This window comes from Ochotona princeps, chromosome 1 (assembly GCF_030435755.1).
Source record: "Ochotona princeps isolate mOchPri1 chromosome 1, mOchPri1.hap1, whole genome shotgun sequence".
Lineage (NCBI taxonomy): Eukaryota > Metazoa > Chordata > Mammalia > Lagomorpha > Ochotonidae > Ochotona > Ochotona princeps.
In genome coordinates this window covers 15,543,081-15,548,326 of record NC_080832.1, presented here as the reverse complement: position 1 = coordinate 15,548,326, position 5,246 = coordinate 15,543,081, and positions in this window count along the sequence as shown.

The window sequence follows — 5,246 nt, the reverse complement described above, 5'->3', positions numbered from 1 at the left end:
CTCGCTGGCAGGGCCACGCCCCTTTCGGGGCGTCTCCTTCCGGCCGCCGGCGCGCGTCCCTCACGGATCCACCCATTTGGAAAAAGCCGGCCGGCTGACACGAGGCCACGCGTGGAGAGGCCTGCTGCCCAGGGGGACGCTCCCTGGGGTCGGAGCCCTTCTGACCCGCTGCAGGACTGCGCGGCTCTCCCGCTGGCCGCCTTCTTGGCCAGAGGGCGACCCGACATTACTATGGCAACACATCATGATGAGGTTTTGTGGTCCAGACTTTGACTTGATGGGCTAGGAAGCCCCGAATCTGCCGCCGGCGGCATCGGTGCTCCACCCTAGAGGGCCTATACCGAGGATTGCAGGTGTTAAAAATTTAAATTCTACGCAGAGTCTATTCCCCAAACACCCCTGACAAAGCCTGTTATTTAATATGACTTTACACTTAGTTATAACCGTCAACCTCATATCCCAAGTTCTTTATCCCCATCACCCAACTCCCCAAGCCATTTGGGCCTCTTTGCTAATCTCCCTGGGCACCGCCACAGGGTCTTTTCTCTACTGTTCCCTCCGGTTCAAACTTATTCCTAATTGCAGGTCTTGGGTGAAGCCTTCCCTGACCACCATAATTAAAATCAGCCCCACACGTGCACTCCTATTTATCTTAATACAACTTCGTCTCCATTTACTGAGCCTTCATGCAAACCAATGGGAGCTGCAGCCTAGTCAGAGCGACTCCCCATAACCCCCACCAGGCCTGCCCCCTACCCTGGTTCCCACGCTTGCCAGTATGTACCACAGACTTGTTCAGTCTGTCCCACATCCTATTCAGCTCTCCTACATGTCAATGGGCATTGAAGCCTAGTGCTACCCAACCTGCCCTATTATCCAGCCCACAGACTTACTGGTGGGTGCTGTTCTGTCTAGCCACCCTTACCCCAATCCTGGTTTTCATGCTCTCCAGTGGGAGTAGTAGCCCAAGAAGGAGGTGCCCACTTTTTCCCTACTGAGCCACTCGCACATCTTGCAGTTTAACTTGACAGAATTAGCCCCCCAGTGCCAGCCTCTGCCAGCTGATGCTGCGGCAAAGCCCAACCAACCCTCACCCACTCTGATTTATGCTTGCATCAATAGGAACAGTCAGCCCAGCTCGTCTTTCCCCTGATCTAGCTCACAGGAGGCTCACAGGTGTTGTAGCCCTGCCCGGTGTGGTCTGCCCCCATCCGAGCTCACGCTCTCCAGTGGGAGTGGTGGTCCAACAGGGGAGCAGGAGCTTTTTCAGGATCTTTCCCACGGCTGCAGGGTCCCAAAGCATTAGAACATTCTACTACCTTCTCTGGCCACAGGCAGGAAGCTGGATGGGAAGTGGAGCAGCTGGGACATGAACCAGTGCCCATATAAGATCCCTGTGTGTGCAAGGTGAGAATTTAGCCACTGAGGCATCACATCCACCCATGAAAAAAAATACATTAAAAGGGGGGGGCAGCATGGTGGCATAGCGGCTAAAACCCTTGCTTTGAACTCACCGGGATCCCATGGGGTGCTAGTTCTAATCCCGGCAGCTCTCCTTCCCACCCAGCTCCCTGCTTGTGGCTTGGGAAAGCAGTGGAGGATGACCCAAAGCCTTGGGACCCTGCACCTGCATGGGAGACCTGGTAGGAGCTCCTGGCTTCAGATGGGCTCAGCTCCAACCATTGTGGCCACTTGGGGAATGAACCATCAGATGGAACATCTTTCTCTCTATCTCTCCTCCTCTCTGTATATCTGCCTTTCCAAGAAAAATAAATAAATCTTTTTAAAAAAAGTGTGTCTGGTGCAGTAACATAGCAGCACTCTCTCCCAGAAACTAAAAACTTACAGGACATAGCCTGTATTTCTGTCAAGTCTGCCTTGAACTGTGGGAAAAGATGAGCCCAGATTTTGATTGTGAGAATGAAGAACCTAAGTGTTTTTTCTGCTTTTGTGATTTCTGCCTTGCTTGCTTGGCTGGGGATGTGTGAACTCCAGACCTGGCAGTCTGTGACACCTGGTGGGTCACATAGGCAGACCACTCCTCAGGAAGGAGACCCCTGGTGTGCGTTTTAGATAAGACTTGTTCACTACCCTATAGCCCACCAGTTTGTACTATTTGAAAGTTGCTTGCTCCAAACCCACCAATAGGAGCCTGTCAACCTGCTCTTTTCAAAAGTTTACAGTTAAACTGACCAATCATGACTATGGAATTGTGTGGAATTAGTCTAAAATGTATAAAAACCCTGTGCTGTCCAACATCGACCCTTCTGCTGCTTCTGCCACCCCTTCTTGTGCTCCTTCTGCTTCTGCTGCTGTTGCTGCTACCACTGCTGGGTGGGCGATGCCTGAATAAACTGCCCTTATGCGTTTGCATCGACTTCAGACTCTTGGTGATTCTTAATGATCTCAAGATCTGGTACAACAAAACTAAGGAAGATGACAAAGAAGGAAGGAAGTCAAGGTTTGGGATCCAAGTGCATCATTGGAGGAGAGAATAGAGATCTATTTTTTTGTGTCCCACATACTTTATTTTCTACAGTATTAAGAATTTTCTCTTTCCTCAGTGTTAAGAATTTTTAAAGGATGTCTGCTATGTAGAAGATTGTATTAAAAGGGTTAAAAGATCTAATGAGCACAAAATGGCCATCAGTTGCTTTGTTAGGCCAATGGAAGTCATTTCAATGAGTTTTGTGATCAAAGAAACCAAGTTGACATGAGCTGACTTGAAACAACATCAAAGGACGTACTGTATTGACACTGATGGCTTTTTTCCGTCATATAAGCAACCGTTCAGCCAGCTCTGTTTGTTCTCCAGATGAGTGTGAACTCAGCTGCACCAAGCAGAGTCATCTAATGGATGACAAGTGAGTGGAACCCTGAACTGAAGCTCCTTCGAATTTTGTCTATAACCTATCTGAGCTATGGTGTGGGGTTTTTTTGTTTTGTTTTGTTTTGAACCAATTTAACATGAAATTCCAAGATGTTCATATGCATATAGTAAAAACAATGGCTTAAAGAGAAGCATGTCAGACAAAATTGTAAACTTGCAGCTAATTAGCCATTATTCATTCCATAGGCCTGTGTTAAGGGTCCGTCCCAGCAGGATGAGTTCCTCGAGGTTTGGCCGCCCTCTTCAAGGGGCTGAGGCAAGAGCGAAAGTGCAGATGGTCACCCCATTGGAAGGGCTGGGGGGAATACATTCGGCTTCACCTGGATCAACCTTTTCAAATACACGCATTTGGAAACCTTACAGATATATTTGTTTTATTAAAAAAAAAAGATTTAATTTATGTTTGGACCTGTGACACAGCAGGCTGATCCTCCACCTGCAGCACCAGTGTTCCATACGGGTACTGGTACGTGCCCTACTAGCTCCACTTTCCATCCAGCTCCTGCTTGTGATCTAACAAAGCAGCAGAGGATGGCTCAAGGCCTTGGGCCCCTGCATGCATAAGGAAGACACAGAAGAAGCTCTTGGCTCCTGGCTTCAGATCGGTTTAGCTCTGGCCATTGCAGCTACTGCCTTTCAAATAAATAAACAAATAAATATTATTTTTTAAAAAAGGAGAGAAATTGGGCCCAGTGTGATAGCCTAGTGGCTAAATCCTCAACTTGCAAATGCCAAGATCCCATATGGGTGCTGGTTCTATTCTGGCTGCTTCGTTTCACATCCAGTTCCCTGTTGTGGCCTGGGAAAGCAGTAAAAAGAAAATGGTTTATGACCTTGGAACCCTGCACCCATGTGGGAAACTCAAAAGAAGTTCCTAGTTCCTGGCTTCAGATTGGCTCAGTTTGGCCTTTGTGGCCCTAGGGAGTGAGCCTGCAGTTGGAAGATCTTTCTCCCTGCCTGCCTCCTCTCTGTATATCTGTCTTTTCAAAAAGAGAGAGAGAGAGAGAATCAGGTTGAAAATAAAAGAGATTTGTTTTTCTTTTTCATCTGAAATTTTTATTTCAAAGAAAGACTAAAAATATTTCTTATTGTCAGGATGACCAGCTGTTCTCATTTAGTATGCAATTCTATTCACCAAAATGCCTGGACTTCTTGGTGTTCTTTGTTCTAAAGGATTTGAAAAATTTAAAAACAAACAGCAACAGCAAAGAAGCAGCATCAAATTCATTTACAGGCAACTAGTCCGAAACCTAAGGAGATGACTTCTGGCTCACAGCAGTGTCTTCATGCCCTCCAGGTATGTGCTGAACATGAAAGATTTAATGCCTCATTGATTCTTAGCCATGATGCAGAATTAAGTCACAGCAGGAAGTCCAGGACTGCTGGCGCCCTAACTCGGGAGAAATCTGTGGTCCTGGGAAGACACTTCAGTATTTTCTACAGCTGCCTAGATGATTCTCACATGCAACCAAAGGCAAAAACTACAAATTTTAAAGAATGTTCTCTAAATATCTTTAGTGTTTAACATCTAATAGTATTGTAAAATATTACTAGTGTTTTTACTTTACATGTGCCACTCATATGTGCATCTAATAATTGACAAATATTTAGCAATCCAAGGTACATGAGACAATTAAGATTTAGGCAAAATTTCACATCTCAGAGGAAGGGTTGTGCCTCAACAGGGTTTGGAGGACAGAGTTGCGTGAGCGCCAGCTAAGAACCATGTCTTGCAGGTCTTGCGGCTGCCTGCATCAGCTGGGCAGGAAACTGTACCAGCCAAAGTGGTGTTTTCATGGTTGCAGTACAGGTAAAGCAGGAGGTTTTGTTCTGAGGAAGTTTCCAAGACAGCCAGTATGAGAAGCTCCTATAAAGCAAAAATACCTTAGTTGGATGTACACACTAGTTTGAACCAAAGAAGTCCTTTATTCCTTCCTGTCGTTGTTTGGTGAATGTGCCTATGAATAGGGTGAAGATCAGTCTTCTATAACTATTTCCTGCTGCGCAGGGTCACGGAACTGTCCTAAGAGAGTGGGGCAGAACTGCTTGGTAGGGGATGGGATACTTGGGAGCATCATTTTTTGCTTTCATTTTTGCCTATGTAAAGTTTGCCTCAGAAAGGAAGTCAGACATGAGGAGACAGGGACCCAAGAAAAATAGCAGGAGGAAAGCTGTTATTGGAACTCAAAAAGGAGAACCATGACTAAAAGTTGGCCTTGAAATTCTAGCAGAGTCCCACCATAACTCAGCTTATAGAATTAATTGGCTCTTGATAATATTTTTAGATTGATGTGTAGCTTGCCAGACTGACAAAGAAAACAAAACAAACACCAAAATTATTCTCCTAGCATGGCAC